The sequence below is a fragment of the Sinohyriopsis cumingii genome, unplaced genomic scaffold, assembly GCF_028554795.1.
Source record: "Sinohyriopsis cumingii isolate HCF-2022 unplaced genomic scaffold, ASM2855479v2 utg001070l, whole genome shotgun sequence".
NCBI classification, from domain to species: Eukaryota; Metazoa; Mollusca; class Bivalvia; order Unionida; family Unionidae; genus Sinohyriopsis; species Sinohyriopsis cumingii.
Genome location: NW_028315957.1, coordinates 405,819 through 419,983, shown reverse-complemented (window position 1 = coordinate 419,983; position 14,165 = coordinate 405,819). Strand labels below are relative to the sequence as shown.

Genomic DNA, 14,165 nt, shown 5'->3' with positions numbered 1-14,165 from the left:
ATAATTAATTACCAGCGCCTAATACAAGCTTATATTTCATTGCAGATTTTATGAACCAGCTAGCTAACTTTTCTTTAAAAGATTTATCAGCGATGGAATTTAACGCGTGAATTAATTTCACATCTGCGAGATGCCAATCTTGTAGATCCTTACTTCGGTAAGCTACATCATGGACATGGCATGCTTTATCGATAGCATTTATCGGATATTCACCTGGATTGGGCTGATTTAAGGCATCAAGCCTGATATCAAGTCGGGTTCCTGGACCACAGTAATTATATCCTGGAAGATGTTTTTCTCCTGGTTATTTAGCCCACGGAGTTCCGGGTAATTTTCCTAACTTGGCGGCAATATCACCTCCTCGTTTGTTTTTTACTTGATGCTGGCTTTGACATGGGAATAAATTTAAACTTTTTTGCACCGCAACGCTCACACTTGCCCAAAACCGCAGATCTGTTATTTTTTGTTGTAACAGTTGTTAGATCACTTGTTGGGGTACGTGCTCTACATTACACACAATATAAATCCATATTTATATTATATTATTCTAATGGAGATCACTGACTTTTCTGCTACAAGGAAACGAGAACCAGTTAAGCATCACGCAGCACTACCAAACTCTGTTCGTATGATTATAATTGGCCCATCTGGGAGTGGTAAGACGCAGTTGTTACTTAATTTAATAATGAAGTGGATGAAGTGGGACAAGTTGTATTTGGTAGCTCCATCTGTGGACGATCAGCGATGCTACGAAGTGTTAAAAGATTTTAATGAAAGTGAAAAATCGTTAAATGAAAACGGTGATGATGTTGTTGAATTTATAACTGACATTAATGAAGCACCATCCATAGATGATATTGATGGACTCGTTAATAATTTAGTTGTGTACGATGACGTAATATTGGATAAACAATCAAATCCTGCGAGGATATTTTCCAGAGGCAGGCACAAAAACACAGATGTGATTTATGTAACCCAACGATATACTCAAATTCCTAAAGTGATCAGGGATAACTGCAATATTCTTGCTGTGTTCAACGGAGTTGACACACACACACGTTAAGAAATATACACCAGACTTGGTGCAGCGGTGATATGGACATAATTAAGTTTAAAAATTTATTTAGTCGTGCCCAATCAACCCCGCACGGATTTATAACAATAAATTTACATGATCCTTCAACACGGTATCGAGTCGGGTTAGATACGATTTTTGGATAGAGAGCAGCAGAGGGGGCGACGACAACAAAATGCAGCAACAACGGCGACAATTACGTTTACAACGGCGTAGAGTTAGAGCCCTCCATTTCGGCGTTTGGAGGCTTCTAAAAAGTTATGGGATTCAGCCCCTTCTGGGGACGACGACAACAAAAACGCAGCAACAACGGCGACAATTACGTTTACAATGAAGCGCCAACGCGTTTTTCTAAAGGGTTTATTTCGGCGTTTGGAGGCTTCTAAAAGTTGCGGGATTCGCCCCCTCTGCTGCTAAAACACAAGAAATAAGTCAAACGAAGTGGAAAGCAACATAGTTTGTTATTTAATTCATTTATATGGCATTATGTAGAGGTAATAAGTAAATTGAAAGCTAAGTTTTCTGCTACCATTTTATGCTAAAAATAATAACTATTTTATGCTAAGAATGATAAAATGTTATCGAGAAGAAAAAGATACTACTGTACCTTCTTCTCCAAAGCTCTCCAGATCCTAGCGTCACGTGTTTCCATAGTAATATTTCTGAAACTAAATGAAATAATGTCAAATACAGCACATCCACTTCTTGTGATCTTAATTTAATTATTTGCACATATTTTTCTAGAACGCTTATCTCTGAATATGGCCTTTAGCAAACAAACAAAGGAAAAATTTGAAAATTTAAACTAACGTTGTCTTTCAAGTACATAAGCGGCTATGCCCGTCATCTTCCTGCACACTAACCAATGAAAAGCCGGTGCTTGTATTGAAATTTGTTTAATATTATACCTTGAGGTATAAATGTAAACAAATTCCAATGCAAGACTAGATAAATCAACGGATTCTCATTGGCTCGTTCGCAGGTAGCTGACTGATAATTCTACAAAATATCACCTATTTTTGAAATAATCGGTGTTGAATGCTAACATACATGACCAGTGTGACTTTTAATATACCATAAAACAAGAGTATGAAATGTACAGGGGCCAACGAAATATTATTTTAAGCTATAGCTTATGAAGGGGCCTAGTCCTACATGTAAGACCTTGATGATGATAGTTATGTTTTGGGCGTCTGGTTCGTAAGCACTAAAAAAGAAATAACATCCGATAAGTCTTGCATTGAAGGACTAGGAATTGGCCGATCAAGATATGATTTGCATAGGTGCCAAATATTCTAGCTATGCCAATGCTTTTAAGGCTCTAATTTGCCAAGAAAATGATGCATGAGTTACACAGCAACTCAGTATAAACAAATTCAACCAATGTCATCTTATGCCCAAACCTGTATTATACAAGGCAAGCGGTGGTCTGTGGGGATCTGTGAAGGGACCATTAATATTTTCCTATGAACTTGTCCTTCGGTAAAGTTATCTGAAAAAAACTGGAATATCTGTACATAGGGCAGATACCTTTACATTTGCTCCCTGGCAGGAATAAAATCACAAGAATTAAGTTAAGCGATATGGAAACACGATATTTTAATTATTTAATTCATTTACATGGCATTATGTAGGGATAAAAAAAAAAAAATGATAGGAGAATTTCTGCTAACATTTTATGCTAAAACTTATAAATATTTCATGCTAACATTTATAACATATTATCTAGAAGGAAAAATACTAGTGTAGCTCCTTCTCCAACCTCTCCTAAACCTAGCGTCACGGGTTGCCATAGTAATATTTCTGAAATACTGTCAAATACAGCACATCCACCACTTGTGATCTTTATTCATTTGTTATTTGCACACATAATTTTTGAAAACTTATCTATGAATATGGCCTTTAACAAACAGACAAAGGAAAAATTTGAAAATTGAAACCGACGTGTCTTTCAAGCACATAAGGGCTATGCCAGTCAACTTCCTGCGAACGAGCCAATGAGAATCCAGTGCTTTATCCGGTGCTTGAATTGGCCTTTGATTAATATTATACCTCTCGATGTTGCAGTTTGAAGAGTCACAAAAAGCAGTTAGAACAGTGACATGAAGCACTGGAGATAAAACATATAGATGTAAACTTTGTGATGAAAAGTTTAGACAGCGTAGTCTTTTGAAGCGTCATACATACTGGAGTTTAGACCATTCAAATGTGATGGTTCTAACATTTGCACAAAGTAGTCCTTTGAAGAACACCATGAGAATCCATACTTGTGATAAACTATTCACATGTGGGGTTTGTGATAAAATGTTTGGATAGGGTGGTCAGTTGAAGAACTACACTAGAATCCATACTGGAGATAAACCATTCAAATGTGAACTTGTTAATGAAATGTTTGCAAAAAGTAGCCCTTCGAAGAATCACATGAGAATCCATCTGGAAATAAACAGTTCAAATGTGAAGCTTGTAATAAAATGTTTTGACAGACGAGCACTCTGAAGTATCACATGAGAATCCCTACTGGAGATAAACCATTCAAATACGAAGTTTATGATAACCCGTTTGGAGAGACGAGTAGTTTGAAGCAGCACATGAGGATACATACTTTAGTTAAACCAGTCAGATGTGAATTTTGTAATAAAAATGTTTGCACAAAGTAAATATTTAAAGAAACATACGAGAATCCATAGTGGACATAAACCATTCAAATGTGAAGTTTGTGATAAAATGTTTAATCAGAGTAGTCATCTGAAGACACACATGAAAATCCATACTGGAGATAAACCATTCGGATGTGAAGTTTGTGATAAAATGTTTAGAGACAGAAGTCATTTGAAGCGACACATGAAAATCCATACTGGAGATAAACCATTTGAATGTGAAGTTTGTGATAAAATGTTTAGTGATAGTAGCCATCTGAAGAGACACATGAGGATACATACTGGAGATAAACCATTCGAATGTGAAGTTTGTGATAAAATGTTTAGTGAGAGTAGTCATTTGAGGAGTCACATGAAAATCCATAAATATTTAAAGAAACTTACAAAAATCCATAGTGGACATAAACCATTCAAATGTGAAGTTTGTGATAAAATGTTTAATCAGAGTAGTCATCTGAAGACACACATGAAAATCCATACTGGAGATAAACCATTCGAATGTGAAGTTTGTGATAAAATGTTTAGAGACAGAAGTCATTTGAAGCGACACATGAAAATCCATACTGGAGATAAACCATTCAGATGTGAAGTTTGCGATAAAATGTTTAGAGAGAGTAGTCATTTGAAGAGCCACATGAGAATCCATACTGGAGATTAACTATTCAAATGTGAACTTCTTGATGAATGTGGAGTTCTATGTGACTCTCTGGTATGAGTTGGGGTGGGGTGCTCTCAATATTTATTTGAATTACTGTGGAATTCCCACCCTGGCTCGTTTTTGTAGGAAGTGAAATTAGTGATAGAGAGACACAGCTCCGAGCCCCCAGTCAGCAATACCGACAATTAAATTATTAAGACCACAAAGGTGAAATTTAAAAGAATAACAATTTAATGCAAATTAAACGATATTAATTTCTCAACCAGTCTTCTTCCTCTAGACCATGTAACAACCTATTTCATCACGTGATTATAGTGTGAGATGGCTTCCCCTGTACTTGGTTTCTGCTCATCTTGGTCTACTCTTCTTTCCTCCTTGAGGCATTTTCTGTACTGCGATTCTTCCTATCCTCTTTCCTTTTGTCTCCTTTTCTCCTCCTCCTTCTCTCTCTCTTTCTCTAGCAACTAGGCTTGTTCTTAGCTTACTGCCTTGCTCAATCCTGTCTCCCTCTCTGAGACTCGAGACTTAGTTATATCCCCAAAAGCTTCCTGCAAAAAACACAAGGACGTTAGCATGTTGTGTTACCCATCTCGCCTCACACTAAATCAACAATCAATCATCAGATAAAGGCTATCTACATCTTCGCTCATGCATTCGTGCACATCGAAAAACCCACGCGTTTTATAGAAAACAATGTTGCAATAAAGAGCAGTATCCTACTTATGATACAGACATCACTAAATTGCGTCACATCAATATATATATATATATATATATATATATATATATATATATATATATATATATATGTTCTTAATCTCATTATTCTGAACAATATCACAACAATCAGATGCATTTCTGTACATTACACTCCCATAAGTGTACACAAATATTCAAATATCCATATTATTTAATTTTACACACTGCAACCGTTTCCAAAGTTACAATTCAATTCAACAGTTGTAAAATCTAGAATATCACATGAATAAATACACTAGTTTACCACGAAGCATCCAAATAGGGAATTACAATATTAATTCTGACTACGAGATAGCAATTTGCATAATCATAGCTCCTTTCTCAAGTACACATGTAAATTAAACAATACAAAGGTAATTCTACGTACTAACAATTCTAGTAAGTAAATATACATACTGCACATAATTACAATTACAATGCCGTAACATTCTGCAACAATCAGGAAAATAACTCACTGACCTTTACGAAGCTTTTCTGTCCTTAGAATGTACTAAGGGTTTTCCCGCCAAATCACAAGTGGCTCCCTCGGTGTGAGTATATTTCTGCTTGACCAGTACGATGGCTTACAATCACTAATTTGTTCCAAGCACAAATGACTGTTAAATTCTGATTCGAATTGATGGGCCCACCCTTCCTCAGTTCCGATTGGATATCAACCCTACCCCAGTCGGTACAGATTATCATAGCTTAACATACGAGCCTCAGACCATCTGTCAGTATGGAGAGATTTACAACAGAAGCAAGGTTCCTTTGTTTTAGACCAAAGTTTCCAACATCTATATGTGACTTTTGACACCCAGCGCAGCGGGGCTCTAGTACAAACACAAATTGCTACGATAGCTGCAGGGTCTTCCTATGTACATGGCTGCTAACCCATTCCTTTGTTCCTGACTTACGTAATCGCGGACAGGCAAACGTGACAATGAAATGTTTACACAAAGTAGTCGTTTGAAAAATCACATGAGAATCCATACTGGAGATAAACTATTCAAAAGTGAAGTTTGTGATAAAATGTTTGGACAGAGGAGCACTTTGAAGACTCGCATGAGAATCCATACTGGAGATAAACCTTTCAAATGCGAAGTTTGTAATAATCTGTTTTGTGGTGGAAGTAGTTTGAAGCAGCACATGAGGATGCATACTGGAGTTAAGAAAATGTTTGCACAAAGTAATTCTTTAAAGAAACATATGACAATCCATACTGGAGATAAACCATTCAAATGTGAAGCTTGCGATAAAATGTTTATTCAGAGTAGTCATCTGAAGATACACATGAAAATCTATACTGGAGATAAACCATTCAGATGTGAAGTTTGTGATAAAATGTTTAGACAGAGTAGTCATTTGAAGAATCATATGAGAATCCATACTGGAGATCAACCATTTAAATGTGATGTTTATGATAAAATATTTGGACTGAGTAATACTTTGAAAATCCATATGAGGATGCATACAGGAATTAAGACATTCAAATTTGAAGTTTGTAATAAAATGTTTAGAGAAAGTTGTCATTTGAAGAAACACATGAGAATTCACACTGGAGATATACAAACAGAATTCAAAGGTGAAGTGCATGATTAAAGGTTTAGACAGAGTACTGTATAAAGAGGCACTTGAGATAAACCATTCACATGTGAAGTTGGTGATAGCATTTTAGGGTAAAATACTGCTATGTAGAACCATAGGAGGATGAATACTAGAAACAAACAATGGAAATATTAAGTTTGTGATAGAATGTTTATACAAGGTTGATATGAAATATATACTGGACATTAACCATTCAGATGTGTTGTTTGTGATCAAATATTTGGGATGGTAGTGCTATGAATTGCAACACGATGGTGTATACTGTTGATAAAGTATTCAGAGGTTTTGGCACAGTACATATTCAACCATAACATGATAATACAGAATGGAGAATAAACATTAAAGGTGTAGTGTTTTCACTTTTAGCTTAAAGGCATACAACCTAAGATTTTTGACATTTTCTGTTCTTGCAAATGCATGATATTATGAAAAGCATAGTACAAATAATGAGTAATTACACGTCATTCAGTTTCATAAAATGTACAACCGTCAGTTTAATCAGTGAAAATGTAACGATTTTCTTAATATGTATATATGGATTGCTAATAAATTATGCAGAAACAGAATTTACCGATATTCCCTGAAGTTGCAGTGTCACGTGGCATGCGTCAACAAATATGGAAGTCGAGGTAAGCATGTGTATCTCTTTTGATGTAATTATTGCCTTATTCTTCATATTTCTTCGTCTGTCCCTCTCCTTAGTTCTTTTTTAATCATGAGCAATAAATATATTGCTTAGATATTTCTCATTGTATAAAAATTACAAGAAGTAGGCAAAAAGGGCAATATAATGGAGTATCATAACAAGAAGGGTTCCTTTAAGGGCAATTCTTAAATTTCCCATTGCGTATTACTTGTCATGTTTGTCAGATTGTGTGTTATGTTGCAAGATAAAGTAACTAAAACTATGATAATTCGTATCATTGTAATCAGAACCGCTATTAAAAGATCTTGCTAAAGTCGCCTCTTTGGCTCCGAATGAAGTTGATTGTCTTGTAAATTTGCATCACCACCTCAGCCTCCGGCTCATGTATCCGATACTTGATGTGATTTGTGCTTTTGTTTTTATCCTTCAATAATAATAATAATGTTGTGGGCAAGCTCCATTCTAAATAAATATTCATTTCATGGCTATATCAGTATGAAACATACGGTACATTATATGATAGAAGTATTAGCTTCGACAAGTGCAATTAAAAATAATTAATAGAAAGCTCCCCCTCTCACATTACAATTGAAAAACTTGTGATTTTTCTGCCTTTTATCAGATATGATTTAATATAGGTTTCAGATAACACTGTAAGTGAATCACTATCTCGGACATCTTCACTTCATAAAAGTACTGACAGCCCAGACCAATATCAAATAAGAGATGTTAGAAGGAGAGGTATTAGAGGAAGGGAGTCTACTAGAAGGGGTACAGGAAGGCAGTCAAGTAGAAGTACAGGAAGGGAGTCAGGAAGTAGGGTTAGCAGAAGAGTTGCAAGATAAAGGAGAGGAAGAACAAATCAATGACCATCACTTAGCAGGACAAAAGTCGCTACTACAGCTGAAGCCAGAGATCATCGTTGAAGGTAAACATGATTTTTGTTACCTATTACAGTTAGCTTTTGTATTAAGACTTATAAATTTATGATTTATTTTTTGTCTGTTTTTTTCATAATGTTGAATTCATTTCTTATAGGAACGCAGAGCCAATATGACAAAGGATGGAAAAGATAACCTTTTGGCTTGAATTGCCAAAAACATCCTAACATGGTCTTTGAAGTGACAAATAGCTCATCAACGAAGCAACAAGGATACCATCCAAGACCAGGAGGTGAATCACCAGGCTGGTGCATATGTAGTAACTGCCATGAAATGCCAACTGATGATGAAAAGCAGTGCTGCAAACAAATAATGCCAACCTGCTATTCAAGGCTTCCTGTAAGTAATTGTTTGGTAAATTGTGTCTTTCTAGTTCTACTCTCCATGTTCTTGTGACTGTAGTCTGCCTCAATTGCCCATTCAGAGTTAATATTTTTGTTATTTATTATTTAGTATTAGTGAATTAAGCAGCTGATTAAAACACTCTTTTACCATTACAGGGCTCAAATTTATCACTAATTTCTTTGTAGCCGGAAGGACTAGTATATTGAGAAATTTACTAGTCCTGCCAAATCTTTACTAGTCCTGTTTACAAAACAGTGTCACACAGCTTTCATGTACGTTTACCGATTCAATTTTAAAGTTTGAACAACCCGCAACGAAACTGGATGTTTTCTGTGAGGTTTTTTTTTTTGCGAATTGCCTACGCCAGTTGCACCACATAATGTTCCTTTCCTCGACATAATTCAGCCATTCCCTGTCTTTTGTCCATTTTTTCAGAAATTTTCCATTACGCTTTTTCCTATCATAAGAATTATTCCTCATCATTCTCATTCAACTTTTGCTTATTTTCAGGTGGCTGAACACCTTCTATCAAATGCCACATTTTGCCTGTCTTATAAGAAGGGAATTGTGCCTTGTTTTGCAATACGAGATGTTATAGTATAGTGACGCGAATTATTTAAAGCAAGAAAAGGAATGGCACGTGTCCTTTATATAAGAAAGTCAGAGCAAGAAACACGTTTCAAAACATGTGTCTTTGCCCCCTCCCACAATTAAATGGCCTCTCCCTAACAAAGACTTAACTTCATCAGATGTTCTGCATGACCAAAGTTCAGCTTGGAAAAGGTGTGTTCCGATCAAACGAAGCCATCTGACACTCGGCACGTTGTGTTTAATAGCTCCAATTACAGTATCGTAAGTCGTAAGTTTGGAAATTGTTCTTAATTAATCGAACCTCAATGTATTGTTGAAATTAATAATAAGGCAGAAAATTTTCAAATCTTACATGCCCATGCTCAGAGATTTTAATTCCCAACAAATGTGCAGCGTTCTGCTTGGATATCTCATCATAGAAAAAGTAATTGTATGGAAAGGATGTGCCAATAACGTAATCATAATAAATTGATCTAATTCTTATATTTCGATGGAAATGTAAAATATGTAGTTTCCTGTTTGTGACGGTTGGAGCATTTGGGTAGGGAGCAAAAAAAAAACATGAACAAAAAAGCATGCAAACTAATTTCTTTGAATAGTTTTTGCCGTGTTCTTTTGTGTGGTATACCACTTTGTTGTTTGTTACTGTGGTCGAGTGAACAAAGTGTGATACCACGTCATTTTTTCATTTAATTTGTTATCAGATTAAGTAGGATCAATTATCAAACTTCCGTTGTTAATGACGGGACCATAATTTACGCTGCTAAATGAAATGCACAAAATCGGATGGATTCTTATTATAGAAACGCACCTTTACAAGGCAGAAATTGACTTCATGTTCTCATGCTAATATTTTATGGCTGTGTTTACAATAGCCACTGCTTTGATTCTACAGAACATCTGCTAAGTCAAGTCTTTATTAGGAAATGGTGTAAACAAACACTGACTATTGATAACCGAAACTTACTAGCCCATCGGACTATTAACATTATGAAAGTTACTAGTCCGACAGGAAATCTGCTAGCCTCGGGCTAGCAGACTGCTGCTAATTTCGAGCCCTGCATTATATTTGCTTCATTGCATAACACAAGAATCAATATTTCCCACAGAACATTTAATGCTTTTATCTTTTTGAATATTTTTTAATGACAATTTTTTATAATTTCTGCAGGACTTTGACCTGGTTGTTTTAGATGAAGTAATGCTCCTTGCTGCACAGAGGTGTCGGCAATTTTATTCTGGCAGCGGAAGAAGATAACAATTACAACCGGGGGAAAAGGCATGCTGCTTGTAGGCAATTTATTTTATGGACTTATGGATACCTTGGTACTGGTTGGGATTTCATTGTCTTGGTACAAACACTGACATAGATTATTTCTCTCACCCAATTTTTCAAATGAAAAGATCTTCCTCCGCCATTAAATACTGGCCGCCATGTATAGTGTATCGTGTGCTGAAAATGGTGTTAAACCCTACAACAACAACAACAAATGAAAAGAACCCTGCAATTTTGCAATATAGTTCAGATTCAATGCATATTAGGCAAGTACTATTATTGCCTCTCACTTTATATAAAGTCATCAGGTCTTGTACTGTTGTATGAAAATAAGAATAATTACCTAAATAGAATCTAGCTATGTATGCTGCTCTTAGGAAAAGGAAATAAAGAAAAGAGTTAAAATTGTTACATGCTGGAAGTACTGCACAATAAGCATCCGGAACAATGTGCTGTTGTGTATAAATACAGCACATTGATACAAATATATGAATGAGGGCAATTGGGTGACCTGTCAACACTAATTACTCAAGTTCATGCATTAAAATTAGAAGAAAAAAAAACATTTGATATTATTGCTGTATTATGACATTTAATTGAAGGATGTCATATAAAAGTAACAATAAGTATTTAATAGTTTATATACTCGTAACTTTTAACTTTCATCACTTTGAAAAGTAGTCTGTGGTATGCAGCAGCATGATACCATGCAGTAAAAAACTGGGTGCACAGTTCTAACTAGGTATATAATGACTTTGAGCAGATTTTGAATTCATAATTTACTCAAATCCTCCACTAAAGACGTTTTTCCTGTCCATGCCCTCATAGGTGACGGATTTTATGGTATTTTTACTGCTATCAGTAAAGTAGATGTGTTGAGCTAAATGATCAGCAGCTATGCTTGTCGGTTTTGATAGGTTTGAATCTATCAAGGTCTTTCAGCCCCGACCTGATAGACTGGACACCTCAATCTTTGTGAGACGCCCAATATCACTCCAGAAGAGAAGGCTTTGGTATAAGGAATAAACTTCTTTTACAATTTTTAGAATGAATTTCCTTCATATGATGCACTCTTTTCGTTTTCTTCCGGAAACCTTACTTACTCGGATATTTTATAATATCGGAACATATAAACAATTTGGAAAATGCTAAGTTGTTGTTGTTAAGAAAATGTTTTCTTCTCTGTTTTCTTCATTTAGCTTGGGAATTTGTACCTTAGGTACATAATAAGAACAGTCCAGTCTTTCAACAGCCAAGATTGATTCCATACTAAACAGGAACATGCTTTGTGTCAAGGTCAGTATCTACAGAAAATCACTAACGATTACAATCATTGATAAACTAACAAGGGGATTTTGTTAACTGTACATAACCAATGAAAGGAAGGCCACACTAAGCGGTAGCCACGCATATGTAGGACGTGTTGATTATGTCACGATAACCTTCATCTTGCTGCACGCAGGATTATTCATTAATTAAAATTCCGAACTGCTGGTTGTTGCTTGGAGGAGTTTCTTGAACTTAGGGAGAATATATACACATGTGTAGACAATTCAGTAACACCAACAACAACGAAACAGCAGATTGAAAATTTCAGCAAAATCATATTTTCTTGTCACAATTGACGAATAAACTCTCGAGTATAGAAATACAAACATCATATATATATATATATATATATATATATATATATATATATATATATATATATTTGTGTGTGTGTGAGTGCGTTTGTAAAAGGCGCGAAACTGTGACATCAGTGTGAATACTCACCAACACACCTCGAAACGGGGACGTACCCGTTTTGTAACGTCAGCTTAAATGGAATGCCAAGGACTTATTTAATCATACAAACCTTAAAATAAGCGCATATGAGCGTGTTCCCGTTTTCTTGATACTTTTTTTAAATCGTCCTATACACAACAAAACACACGTCCCACACGATTCAAAACCGTCTGTGTATCAGTAAGAAAATTCCATTTCCGTTTATGCGGTAAAGAAGAGCTAACAGGATTTAAATCAATTATGTAATCATATACAAATATATATGATATATTTTCTATCTTAATACAGAGACCAATATCGATATACATGTTTATTAATGGGTACTCCAACTTTCATAATACATTTCGCTAAATTCGATCGGGAACACAAGAAAACTGAATTAAAGGTTTCATGCAGATATTGTGCACACTTTTTACGATGGGCAAGCGATTCTAGCAATTCATATGTGCTTGTTTATTTTCTCTCCTATTTAATTCTGAGCTATCAACATTTTGAAAAGTAATACACTGGAGAATATCAACATAGACTTTAGTTCCTTCAGATGTGGATTGAAGCATACTAAGGAACAGCCTACATGGTAAGCAAATCATAATACCATTTCGTTCCTCCAGTTAACCGCATTAGTGTTAAATCCGACAAGTTAATATTTAGCCAATAGGAAATAAAACGAACTTTTGGAAGTACTTGTACATGGCACCAGTCACGACGATGAAAAATTGTCATACTCATATTTAATGTTTCTCGATGTATCATAAATGTGCATGCTGGCTGAAGTATAAATAATGTGAAACAAAGTAATCAGATAAATTTTGTTTGACTCAGAGGTAAATTATCAAATATTTCTCATTCTTTCGTCGTTTAGCTATTACCTCTCTCTCTCTCTCTCTCTCTGCTCTGTTACTTCTGTCTGTCGTTCTTCTTTCTTGCTAGCTTGATTTCTTTCTGGCCTCAATGATAACGCTCGTCAATTTTTCTCTAATCAACCAATGACCACAAATACTCAACATTGAATTTACACTAAGCGAAAGGCAGAACAATTGTATTTAAAAAGAGGTCTCTTTAGTGAACGAATGAAACAGACTCTAATAATTTTCCTCTAATTAATGCATGACCATCAATACCACAACTACACATTTACATCACAAATTCACCATTGCCTGTCAAGCTCACAACAACGCGTTTTCTCCTTATTACATTTCTGCAACGTAACGCCGGTACTTAGATACCATAAAATACAAGTCACAATTCAAACAACAAATACCGGGAACTATTTTCCCATCACTATCTTAAGTCAGTCAAATCATCTTTTTAAGCCTCATTTCACCTGGAATTCTACACCATATTTACCGTCATAGTAAGAAAATAAAAGGCGTCTCCAGATATCAGGACAGTCCCTTCTCAATCATTCTATGTTACGATTTACCAGTTTCTATCATAAATACTGTACATGGAGTCACACAATCAGTCCAGACAATTAGTTTTAATAGGGACTATTTGGCTCCAGGGACACTTATGCGGCTCTGACCTGAGCTCACTCAAACTAAACCATACCATCAAAAAAAATATAATTTTGGTGTTTCATATCGAACAGATCTTATCATGCATTGACATATTGATGAAGGAGATTGCACTTAAGTGGCAAATATTTGTCCGCCAAAGTTAAAAATGTGTTATTTTATGGGAAATTTTAAGTTCAAAACCGTTGTCTTAGCAATAAAAATATTTTAACTGATATTGGCATGCATATCTTTCATCATTTCATTTTAGAACACGGGACAAATTATCTGTATTTTCACACAACTCTGACTTCATTAAACTCCTGGATGTACATTTTTACTTATATAT

At 35.3% G+C, this 14,165-nt stretch overlaps 1 long non-coding RNA gene across 2 annotated transcripts; it reads left to right on the top strand.

The window, feature by feature from the left end:
- Window positions 1-5,248: 5,248 nt before the first annotated feature.
- LOC149772871 (uncharacterized) lies at window positions 5,249-11,919 on the top strand. 2 transcript variants are annotated; one of them, XR_016417551.1, is made up of 4 exons: window positions 5,249-7,365; window positions 8,021-8,310; window positions 8,421-8,662; window positions 10,431-11,919. It is a non-coding gene; the product is annotated as an uncharacterized LOC149772871 (long non-coding RNA). The 2 variants fall into 2 exon arrangements; XR_016417552.1 differs by lacking the exon at window positions 5,249-7,365 and having other exon boundaries at window positions 7,953-8,310.
- Window positions 11,920-14,165: the final 2,246 nt, after the last annotated feature.